This window comes from Drosophila grimshawi, unplaced genomic scaffold (genome assembly GCF_018153295.1).
Source record: "Drosophila grimshawi isolate 15287-2541.00 unplaced genomic scaffold, ASM1815329v1 contig_44, whole genome shotgun sequence".
NCBI lineage: Eukaryota > Metazoa > Arthropoda > Insecta > Diptera > Drosophilidae > Drosophila > Drosophila grimshawi.
This window is the reverse complement of record NW_025063240.1, coordinates 16,651,578-16,664,579: the sequence shown is the minus strand read 5'-3', so window position 1 is coordinate 16,664,579 and position 13,002 is coordinate 16,651,578. Positions and strand designations below refer to the sequence as shown.

Sequence of the window (13,002 nt, the reverse complement as noted above, 5' to 3'; positions counted from 1 at the left end):
TTTATTATGGCCGCTTTTTTTTCAGCGAATTTGCGTGTGTGGGCGCAGTGCGAAAGAGCGTAGCAAAAAACAACAACAGAAAGCAGAAAACAAAAAAACATAATAAAAGAGACAATTGAGAGAGAGACACACGCACCGAGGAAAAAGAGGAGGAGGAGGAGGACGACAACAACAAGCAGAGCAACACAAATAGTTGCGTTATATTTTGTTATTATTAATTATTCCCATTATTTGCAAGACGGGAGAAATATTGCGAGTCTTAGAACAAATTGTGCCCTTTGGGCAATTTGCTTTTATTTACTTTGTTTTCTGTTGCTTGACAGCTGCTGCTGCTTCTTCTCTTCCTGCCTCTGCTGATGCTGCTGGAGAACAATAATGGCGATGATGACGTTTTGCTTTTTGCCGCTGCTTCTTCACTTTTCTATTGCACACTCACACACATGCATATACACATACGCATACGCACACAGCTGCACAAAGCTTTCTGCTGTTTACAAACTTTTGCGACGTTTTCAAGTGCGCCCCGAGACGTAAGCGGCGACGTAAGGCGGGCGCTGAAGAGAGACAGACAGAGAGAGAGCCCGATTGACGGAGCGGCAACGTAAGCTTTAACTATTTTTCTTGACTTTGCTGCTGCTTCTATGCTCTTTATTTTCTTTTTTTTTGGTTTTTTGTTTTTGATGTGTATAAAAAATATGTATGTATTTATTTTTTTTGCTTGCTTTTGCACACAACTGCGGCCGCTTTTCGCAAAAATCGCTTTAATAACTTTCTATTGCTATTTTTATATTTCTTAATGCCGTTTCACACATACACACACAAATACATATACATACATACATATATACAATGACAGCCAGAGACGATCTACGACGAAGGCAATGTAAAGGAAACAATGAAAAAAAACCGCACATACGATAATATTTCACTACCTTGTTATATTGTTATAATTTATAATTTTTGCAATAATTTTATAATAGTTGCTGCTGCTGCTTTCCGGCTGAGGTCGTTGTTGTTGCTGTTGTCATCAATGATGATGATGATGACGATGACGAGACGACGTCAGCTTTAAGTTAAGCACACGCACACACGCACATATGCACAGAGAGTGACAGGCAGAAAGAGAGACAGTGAGAGAGTATGCACAAAAAACACAGTTAGCTTGCTAGAGTTGTGTTATTTTGTGGTTGCTACTGCTGCTCTTCTTTTTCTTCTTGTTGTCGGCGCGTAACGTAGCAAAAAATATTTGCGAGCTTTGAACAAACACAGTACGAACAAACTAACGAACTAACGAACAAACGAACGAACGAACTGAGTGACAGTGTCCAGCACAGCTGATTTGAATTTTGTTTGAATATTTCTTCGTTTTGAAAACACGCGCACAACGAACTGGCCACGACAAAAATTAAAATGAAACTGATTGCAAAGACAAGCAACGGCAAACACAATCCAGAAACCGGTGAAGAGAGCGCAGATCATGCGCAGTGTCAAAAGAGAACTAGTTAGAGAGACTGACAGATAGAGAGAGTGCAGACTTTCCGCTGCAAGTGCGAGTGAGTGCGCCGCATATATGAATGAATGGGCGGCTTGCTGACCGAACGGGCAGCGAGAGCGAGAAAATGTAAATGGAAAAGCGCCGGTATGCGGCAAATGTCTCTGGAGCAAATCGGAACTATTTCACAATGTTGCTCTCCGTGCTCTCTGCTCACTGTTCTCTTTCCCTCTCTTTCTCTCTCTCTCTCTAACCCTCGCTTTTAACAACAAGCTCTGCTACCGGAAAAAAGCAATTGTGGCGGGGGTGTTTTTTTTGCGTATCACAAGAGCGCCAGACAGCCAGACAGAGCGAGAGTACGAAAGAGGGAGAGAGAGAAAAAGTGAGCATGGGAGCGGAGCTGCGGCGTTGACGTCAACGACGTCGTTGCCGTCTGACTCAACCGCAGAGCGCCACCACCCAAAAATTCGCACAGTGGAGCAGAATTTCGAGCATATTGTGGCAATTATTACTTCATTCATCAATTTTTCAGCCGTTCGCTTTTGGCACTCTTCCGTTCGCTGTTCGCGTGTAAAGCGAAGTTAATTGCCAACGGCGTCGGCTTCGGCGCTGGCGTCACTTTTGTCATGATTTCAGCACCCCCCCTCCACTTGTACTATGCGCAAAAAAAAAACTCAAAACAAGTGGTTTTTGGCATTTGGCAAACGCGGCGTGAGAAACAAATTTGAACGTTCGGCAGCCTGTCGAACGCCAACGGCGACAGCGGCAGCAACGTCGTCGTTGACGTTGACGTCGCCATCTTAAATGCGCTCGCTCAAATGCCCACCAGTAAATTGTTGGCATACAGCTGAGTTGCCTCTGGCGGCATCAGCTGGCAACCTGGCGCTTCGTTTGACGTCGACGTCGCTGCTGACGTTGGCGTCGTTGCGGGACTTGACCGTTTTCGATGCTGACTTTTCAAGCCAATTTTCGTGTGAATGTTTTATTTTTGGACGTTTATTTATTTCTCTTCGTTCTTGTTGTTGTTGTTGTTTGTTTACTGCTTGTACAAACATAAATCACATAAGAGTTACAATGCGTTATTTAAACGTAATTTTGTAGACTCTCGAATAATAGTTGCAGTCGCCGCCTTTGGCAACGCCCCAATCATAATGATGATCATTAAATTGGAATTTATTACAGTGAACACCAACTTCAAACTGTCCATAAAGATAAGCAACAAAAAAAAAATGCTTGTCAAAAGGAAACTGCAATGTTTTACAGTTTGTTTCGGCTACCTGACACAACTGTTACTTTCGCATTGACATTAGGAACTAGTTACAGAACTGGCAGAGTTATCAGCAGATCTAAAAAAAAAATCACGATATGTGACACAGTTTTTAACTTGGATCTTTAAAATTACAGAGCCCAACCCTACAAAAAAAAACACTATTCAATTGAAAATAAAGCAAAACACGTCACGTGGTGTGCAAAAAAATAAATTCTGCGCATCAGTTGAGAAAAAACCAGTTTCTATGCGAATTCGAATTAGAAATTCCCATAACTCTTAGAATGACAGTATGGCTTTTTAAAACTGTTTACCTTTGGCTAAGTGATTGATGTTTACTGTAAGTGAACAATAAGATGGCGTATTCTAAAACAATTGGGGAGTTACCCCAGGCCAAAAAAATATAACATCAAAAGGTGAGATTAGAAATGAAGCAGAGAAAAAAAAACAAGCTAAATTCACTTTGCGCTGTCAGGTTTTGTGTGATTTCCCCAAATGTGAAATTCAAATTACTTAATGTGCATATCTATTTTTAAGATAAGAGAAGTAATCACAGCAAAAAAAAGCAGCAACAACAACAACAAAAAACAACGTTATCAATGATAAACAGCTACTTGGGCTTTGGCTTTGCGATTTGGGAAATGGAAATTGGAAAAACTTTGACGTCGCACACAAATTGCAAAGCAAATCAGCAAAATTTGATAAAGATATCTAATACAAATAAAATAAGAAAACAACAACAACAAAAAAAGGGACAAGCAAAAAGCAATTTTCAATGGCGAATAACAAGTTTTATATGGCTTGCATTGGGCTAAAGCAAAAATAAAACAAGGGAAAGAGAAGAGAAAAAATCTGCGTTGATAAAAATGACAACAACAACAACAACAAATGACAAATTCCATACGCAAGAAAAATCACATGTTATGGCTCAAGAGGGGAAAGGGGAAAGAGGAAAGGAGCAGGGAAAGCAAAAGCAACGATAATAGCAAGACAAACGACCAACAACTGACTGACAGCAGAACGTTCGAGCAACGACGGGGCGAGGGGCGACGGGGCAACGAACGCCACAGCGGAATTTTCAATTGAAAACGAATGCGTATAAATGCTCCCATATGGAAAATACCAGCCAAGGGATGAGAGGCCATCTATTGTGACTCTCCACCTCTCTCGCTCTCTCTATCTCTCTCTTTGTCTCTCTCTGGCATGTAGATAATTGTTACGTTAAGGCTCTGCCTCTGCCTACATTAGAATTGCTTGCTTATCGGCCGCCTGCCTTTCTCACTGCTTGCAATTTTTATGCTGGTGCGACGCAGTCAGCGTCCTCAGGGTGTTAATGCGTTAAAATGATCTGGCAGCGACGCCGCTGAGCCACCCTCGTCTCAGCTATGTTGCTCTGTTGCTGTGTTTGCGTAGATTTGCTGCTGGTAGCAGCGAGCACAGCCAGCGGCGCATCTTTGACACAACAGCAGTTTGTTCAACTGTTATGCAAAGATGCTGTCAAAGCGACTGTTGATGGACTGTTGTTGGACTGTTGCTCCATTTGTATTTTCATGATTGCCCTGTGTTAATGTTAACTTCTCGCTCCACCTACGCACACACACACATAAGCATGCATACATGCGTACATGCGTACACACATACAGTGGTCACTCGAAATATTTGGTGAATAATTCATCATTCTCTACAAAAAACATACACAAATAGAAACCATAAATTTCGTATTTTGCAGATATTATTTTGTACTATTCATCACATTCGGCAAATATGGCCAGCAACCACTGTACTTTACTGTACTCGCCGCTTAACATGCCATTCTTTTCTATTCTGCTGCTTCTGCTCTTCGCACGCTTTATCTTATGTGCATAACTTTTGTTCATTTCGCCTCATTTCATTTCGCTTACAGGTTGTCAAGAAATTAAATGCTCGTTATTAGTTGCTTTTCTCTTTGCTTTACTGTGCTCCTCATCATCATCATTCGTATTCCTTATCAGTTAAATGCACTCACTCACTCGCTTACTCTCTCTCTCTCTCGCTCTCAGTCGAACTCCTTTTTCCGCTGCGCAGCCAGCAGCATCTTTGATTGCTGCTTTGACGACTCATCAATTTGTGCGACTTCTTTGCCAAAGGCGACTAACGCTGACCGTTTGCTGGCTTAACGCTCATATTCATCGCACTCCCAACCCCACCCACGGGCTAACCAATGCGCCCTAATCTGGCAATGTACCCGCTGTTGCTGTACGACCCGCAGCAGCCCACATAACGGCATGCCAATGCAAACACATACAAACACACACACACATACTAACAGTCGTATAAGCAAACATTTATTGCATGTTGCTTGTCAATCGTCAATTGTTGTAGTTGTTGCTGTTGTTGTTGGCGATGTCGCCGCACGACGCTTCGGCAAAATTATCGCAAAAAAAAGGGAAAATAAATATAAATGTGAATCCAAATAAATGAGTAAACAGGGGTGTGTATGTGTGTGTGTGTGTGTGTTCTGTATAAATAGGCGATTTTTATTAGAGTTGACAGATAAAACGGTTAATGACAAACACATTTGTGCAATGTTTGTATGTTTTGTTATGATTTTTTTTGTGTGTTGCTTCCTATATTATTTCTCTCCTTCCTTTGCTTGATTTTTCTTTCGTTTTTTTTTTTGTGTGTATTGGTGGGTTATGCATTAAAAAAGGGGCGTAGATCAATGGATGAGAGCATTACGAACCATTAAAACATCATCTTGCAAAGCCATTTTTATTTTATAATACATCAAAATACATAAAACAAAAGTGAAATTCATGTATAATCGGAATTATTGGATTACCTTTCTTTTTTAGTCTCGGGTCACAAAAAACACATTTTTTTGATCAGCTTTGTTTTTTGCCAAATCACATTTTTTGTTTTCCTAATCAGCTACAACTGATATTATCGCAGGAAACATTCGTTGTTGAACTCCTACGTTTTGGGTTGTGGCATCAACATGAGCTCATTGGATTACACCAGTCAACGCTGCTGCTACATGTTCTACACTCGTGCATCACAAATCAGTAGTTTAACACTCTTAAAGCTACTAGATACCCTGTAAAGTTGACTTATGCAAACGACTTGTTAATTGTGTAATTTTTAGTTGAATTTGGAGCTGGAATCACCAACATTGAACGTAGTTTTGATCTAACCCTAACCTAAAAGCCCTGTTTTTTAAATATCGATTCAGTTTTGATAAATTTATGGCTGTGCAAAGATTCGAATTAATTTTTTTGCCAGCAAACAACAAATATTACAGGGTATCAATGGAAGCAAACCAGTAAAGTACAACGCTTTGGTTAGGTTCGAAACTAAAGTTAATGCTTTCACCTGACGTCAGTGGACGTGAACGATAGCAGCGAAGTCGCCATCGCCATCGACGTCAACGTCAACGTCAGCGTTGCCGTTCAACATTTGCATGTAATGCGAAGCAGCAGCAAAAAGCAATTGGCTAAAAATAAACACACGTATGTTAAGTCGTTATCATACCCAAAACTCACAAAATAACAACAACAACAGCAACAAGAATAAGAAGAAGAAGAAGAAGAAGAAGAGCTACCAGCAAGAAATAGAGGAAGAAGAAGAGCTACCAGCAAGAAATAGAGGAAGAAGCAGCAGAGACACGGGCCACAATATGGAAATCAGTGGAGTTGTTTATCGAAGCGATGTTTTAGGTCAGAATGTCTGGCATTAGTATGGGGCATACATAAATATCTAAGTGCTTATCGGACTGTTGCCCAGAAATCTGTGAAAATACACAACAACAACAACAACTACAACTACAACAACAATATCAAATAATATCAACAACATCAACAACAATAGAAACAATAGAAACAGTCACATTTTGTGGGCGTTTTTGGTTGCTTATCGATTTTTAAGGCAACTTTTTGTTTTTTGCTTGTAGTTTCCGGAATTATGTTAGGGTATTTGGAATTTAGTGTATGCCAATCAGCACAGCGATAAGGCAACATGTGTCGACAAGCAACCTAAAAACAGATTACTTTTATATACGTCAGTTAACATTTAAAGAGATAAGCCACAGAATATGCAGTAAGGCGTTTTTTCTCTCTTGCAATTGCCACCATATCGAATATTAGATTGGAAAACTGTCAGGAGAGGACACAAATAGGAATTCTGACTGAAAAATTGCTACAATTTTCATTTTTGACATGTATAAAAAGTTATAAACAACTTTTTATGTTTTGAATTTTTTAGTAAATTGCGTAAATAACTCAATTATTGCAGTAAACAATTAAAATTCCATGGCACAATAGACTCATTAAGGACGAATTGAAAACTTTAAGGAAATCACATTTTCTGAGTAACGCGCCGCAAGGCAAATATACAGCAAAAATGTTTGCCAAGGAATTTTACAATTGGGGAGACAGGAAAAATGTGTGGGAAGAATGTGCTGGAAATGCCAGTTGGGGCAGCAACACAGCAGCGGCAAGGTGGCTTCTTGGGGTTGGCGTTGGGGGTTGTGGGCCTAATGCCTTCTGGCTACAAATAAATGAAATTGCATTAAGTGCATTCGTTTCTTAGTTGAAGAGAAGGGGCTGGGAGGGGAGCGGAGGAGAGGAGAAGAGGATAGGGACGGAGACGGAGACCAACGAGTTGGCATCCCGTCGTCCTGTCACCTTGAGATAGTTGCTTGGCTTATGCAAGGAATTCTCAAGGTTGTGTCCAAGATGAAATTAGTTTAGTTACAGCTACATTTAAGACAGTTAACTTGTAATTGGAAGAGGGGCAAATAGGGGAACGGGAGAGGGGGGGGGAGGGGGAGAGTGTTGCTTCTGCTGGTCAGCAACATGAAATCTGTGTTGAGCACGAAACCATTTTGCTTATCAGGCTTCACTTTAGCCAGAACAATTTAAGTGTTAATATCAACACGATTATAACGGTCGAGGGGTGTGTGTGTGTGTGTGTGTGTGTGCGTGTGTGTGTGCGAGTGTGTGTCCACTTTAATGATATCATAAGCATGGAAAACATGGCCATTAATGGACATCAAACATAATGAACAGACAACAACAAAACACAAAACACCAACACCAACAACAAAAACCAAGCGAATGATTTGCGGGTGGTGGAAGGTTGAAGGGTGGTGAAGTCGCAGGACAGTTTCAGACATGTCCTGTCTTGGCTTGGCTTTAATTAGGCACACACACACACACACACACACAGAGAAATCGTGACCAGTCGAATTTTGATACGCCTGCGCATAAGCCTTCGATGTAATAATAATATATATTTCAATACGCTCTGAAAATTGATAGTGCTGCGATATGATGGACAAAGGGGTGGTCAAAATGATAGAATTAGGGATTGAGGGGTGGAGGGGGTCAGCAATTGTGTGCATGCATAAAATTGATATCATAATGAGTGTGGGTGTGTGTCTGTGGCATATGTGGCATATGCTCGAGCGGGCGTAGCAACAACTAAAGGCTTCTAATGCACACATGTTTGATTGGAGATATAGAAAATTAGTGTGTATTTAAATGGAGCTTACATATATAGAGTGGAAGTTAGATAAGAAGACCTGCATACCATTTAAATACAACTCGGAGCAGATATTTGAATGGGAATTTTAACTTTAGTTTATTACAAAATATCAACTTTGCGAAGCTATAAAACTGGTGTTTAACTGATGTTATTTCGATTATTATTCAAAGCTTATTTGATATGAAAAGCTAATATAAATATTTAAAAAAAAACCCCTTCAATCATTTTCCACTCATTTTTGGGTTTTTCTCTGGTTTTTCTCTGGTTTTTCTCTTACTTCAGCCCTAAGTTTTTACACCCTCCAATTCACTAGAATTGCATGAAATCTGACAGCTCCACACTCAATCTGATTACGAGCGACAAAAATGTAACCCTGGAGACATCAAATTGAACACTACTCAATTTTTCCAGCCACATAAAAAAGTAGAAAAAAATTTAGAAGATGAAAAAAAAAAAGAAACGCAGAATCAAATCCATTAAATTTAGTTCAGCTGGGCGAGCTCATTAAAATTGAGTTCGAGTTCCTGGATAGCTTAGCCCATAAATCATCTCAGTTCAGCTGGTTCGAAATGCGCTGCATTTTCATATATTTAATGAACATTAAGTGTGTGCACAAGAAGCAGACTGAGTGCACGGGGAGTGGGTGGAGGTGGGGATGGAGCTAGGGAAGCTGGCGCTAACAGCAGCTGTCGAGAAGCGAAACCAATACTTGGTCATCAGTCAGCCGTAATTCAATGTAAACCGATACGAATTCACACACAAAACCCACACACGGGAAGTGTGTGGCAGTCAGTGGGGGAGTGGACTCGGGTCTGCCTTGAGTGACGCGCAACTTGGGGCAGCAACATTTCACACATGCCGGACAGTTTTTGGTTGACAGCAAATCTGAATTTGATCACAGCGCAAACATTAAAAGCGCAATTTAAAAAGCCACTGGCAACGACGACGACGACGACGACAACAACACCAAAAAAAAGTGATTTATGAACGGCCCCACATCGGACGTCAGCAATGGCAGCCTCCCCCACCACAAAACCATTGCCAGTGCTTAATTTTGACTGACTAAAATTACACAAGAACGAACTAAAACAAGTGGAGGCAGCCAGCTACTTAAGAGCCGAACTAGAAATGCCCTTAACAGAATATTCCCTTATCGCATTTGTTGTTAAATGCAAGTTGAACACAAGCTATTTATGCTGCTCATGAATATATAAATATATATATATATAATGCGGAAACTGTACGCTTCAAAGCGTTGCACATTTAATGAGAAAATAATACTACCCCTTTTCCAAAGAAAGCCATGCGGGAAATGAGTAAAGCAATGCTGATAACGTGGCGTATGCGCAATGTGTGCGCTTAGTCATGCCGAACTGGACGCTTGACAAAAGCGATTGGGTGTGTGTGTGTGTGTGTGAGGGGGGGGGGGGCGTGTGTGTGTTTAAAGAGGGATGAGGGGGTCAGCGTTTGAGAGCTATCGAAAATATTGAAATTAGTTGTTGTTGCTGGTCGCAACTTTTCTAATTTCTAGACTCGCTTCAAAGTGCCAGGCGAAAAAAATCAAAAAAATGCCAAAACAACCAAAAAACGAAGAATATTTAAAAACAAAAAAAGAAAAGGCAAGCGAAATACCTAAAAAATGAAAATGTCGAGAAGCGCGTAAATTGGCAAAGTGCGCGAGTTTAGTAGAGGGGAGCTGAGCAGGGGAGCTAGGGGAGCTTTGGGGTTGGGTTGTTCAAATGACAGCCCTTTGTTTGGCTTTTGACTAACCGGGACGCCACTTAACGGCAGTTTTCAGCGCGTCCTGCCCGCTATTTCGGGTTAAGCTCCTTCTCAACAAGACGCTTTTTTTCCTCTCATTTTTTTTTTTCATTCCATGCCCTGTTAAAAGTGTCAATTTTCGCTTTACGACGCGTGGGCGCCCCAAAAAAAAAAAAAGTGTTGGGCGGAGCCGAACCGAGACAAGTGGCTGCTCTGTTTGTTTATGCTCACATGGCTGGGGGTTGGCAGTGGCGGGGGGCGGGTCGCTAACAACAAGTCAGTGAAAGGCGCTAGGTACAAACAGGAACCAGGACAGCAGCTGCTCCCGCTGCGACCTACAGCAGGGACTAGTCGTGCGGCGGGCAACGGTGTGGAGTGAAGTGTGGATTGGGTGTGGTTGGGGTTTCATGTCCATGTCGCAAGAGCTGTGTGACAACGTCGGGGCTTATTGTGTTACACACAGACATAAGCACACACACACACACACACACAGGAGTTGCTGCTGCTGCTGGGAGCTCGAGCTGTCAGCTACTTTTTAGTCCTCTGACAAAATTGCCAATTAAAACGTGCCACAAGCTTGGGGCATGCAGACAGGCAGCCTGCCTGCTTGCCTGCCTGTTCTTTTCCTCTTATTCTTCTTCAGCTTTATGCTTTTTTTTTTTTTTTTTTTAGTTAACTTTGAGCCGATTAAGTGGCAGGCAAACAAAGCAATGCGGCATGTTACGCGCCAGGGTTGCCGCCGCCTTTATTGCAACAGCAGCAGCAGCAGCAGCATCGGCAGCAGCTCCTACTTCAACTAATAGTTATGCAAAGGCAGCCCGAAAAAACCCTTTAATAATTAAGCACAAAATTGCAGCGTTTCGTGGACCTTTTTGCTTAACATTTTTGTTGTTGTTGTTGTTAATTCTTTTGGCTTCTGATTAAAGGCTTACAAATTGTGGCAGCTTTGACTCTGGCTCTGGCTCTGGCTCTGGCATTTGGGGTTAAGTTGTAATCCTGGCAAGCCAAGTGCAGTACGCCTAAGCCCTTACTTACCGACCTCCTCCTCTTCCCCCCTCCTACCCCACCCCAACTCGTCTCCGCCCAAGTCTTCTTTGTAGCAACTTAATTGATTGTGAAACTTACCTGCAAGAAAAGAACAAGAGAATAAATGCAATTTGTTCGATTAGTTTTGAGCGCTTGTCGTGCGAATTTTTGATTATTTTTTAATGAATAAAAGTAACTTTTCGATTTAAATCTCTTTTACGCAATAAATTCTTTCAAAGTTGAGTTATTTCTTTGGCAACTTGTGACATGAGAAAATTTGTTTGCTTTGTCCTTAAAACTGTCGTTGTTTAAGACTCTCAAGAAACTGAATAAAATTCGATAAATTCGATAAAGCACTTAATCGAATTGTGTAAATAATCACAGAACTGGATTTGATGTATTTGGTTTGATTTTCACATGACTGAGAAATTCTACACTTAATTTTCACTAGCTTTTGTTAAAGTCTCCAAAATTTGCCTATTTGTATTTTCTTTAGGCATTGTTTTGTGGTGGTTTGCATCATGATTGTTTAACAAACAATCCCACAATATGTTCAATATGTTCATCTATCAATCTCAAATATTTTTTGGCCATAATTGACAAGCTGCCAAACGTTGGCTTAGCACCTTAAGAGTACCACAACAAACACAGTCACTTCGGTCTGCTCATTTGTTTTGGTCAACGCTCCAAAAAATAACAATTTGTCAAACAAATAAGCATCGATGGCATCGAATGGGAAACAAAACAAAAGCAGACGAGACGAGGCGAGACGGGAGGAAGAGAAAACAAAAGCCAAGTTTCTCAGTTCAATTTGAAGCGGATGATGCTCCAGTTTGTGGCACATGACAAAAGTTGGGGAGCAAATGCGAGGAATATATATATAAAAATGCAAATATTGATTGATGTGCGATTTGCACTAAGATTGATGATTGATAGTGTCGCATAAATATTAACAATTCATGACGCACAATCCGGTCAAACAAATCGCCGACCCTAGCTATGGTGTGGCAAGCGGTTGTGTGGCAAGATCAGACGGGGGCGACTAGTAGCAGCAGAGCTAAGCCAGAGAAGACGTGCAAAAAGTTGACAAGTTGACTGCTGCTCCAAAATGAACGCAAAAAAAAACAAAAACCAAAATAACAGAATCTCACGCAAAAGTCATAGAATATTAATGAGAATGCCGAGACTAAGAAAAAAAAGGTGTTGAATGCAACAAAAAAAGAAAACAATATGAAGCAGAAGCAGAAGCAGAGGAATCACCAACAAGATACGCTGGACACGCATCAACGACAGCGACACGCAATGAATGCATTCCACGACAATGGCACATAGAACTCGAGCTGAAAGTGCTGAAAGAATCGGTGATTCTGGAATGCCTCTTTGCATACATTGAAGCGCTTTGTTCGAATGTGTTGTGGCACCATGTGGAAGAGGAGGCTGCGTTGAATGGGGCAGTTGATGTATGACACTGACAATGGTATTATCTGCAAAACAAACAAAAAATCCAAAACAAAACAAAAAAAAAAATGGGGCAAAAACTAAAGAAGAAACACTTTCTTAGGAAAGTCGCAGACTGAATGCACTTGCAGATCCGAGTTATTATTCACTTTTATCGATTACATAATAAAATTTGTACATTTTCTTTGGAACTTAAAAAGCTGAGCAGAGTTACTAATGAGCTTCGCTAAGATATCTACTTAAAAATAAAACAATTGCTTGCAAAAACTCATCTTTGGATTGTTTCGATTTATAATAATTATATTAAAATAGTCCAAAAAGTATAAATATAGTTTTTGTTAGCTCATTTTTTAATTAATCAACAATTGTAATAAAACAAGACACAAGCAAAGATATCTAATTTGACTGACGATTTGGCATCTTTATCTGTTCGATTCTTGAGCCTGCTTTGGAATATGTTTTCTAAAATTCACTC

At 40.7% G+C, this 13,002-nt stretch overlaps 1 protein-coding gene across 18 annotated transcripts in view; it reads right to left on the bottom strand.

Moving 5' to 3' along the window:
• LOC6558604 (protein alan shepard) overlaps positions 1-13,002 on the bottom strand; it is a 143,376-nt gene that overhangs the window by 29,177 nt on the left and 101,197 nt on the right. The window contains exon 1 of one of the 18 annotated variants that reach the window (XM_043215658.1): positions 302-418. The exons of the other annotated variants lie outside the window; for them this stretch is intronic. The gene's annotated coding sequence lies outside the window, so the exon portion shown is untranslated. Of the gene's footprint in view, positions 1-301; positions 419-13,002 lie in introns of those variants that run through there. 18 annotated transcript variants of the gene reach the window in all.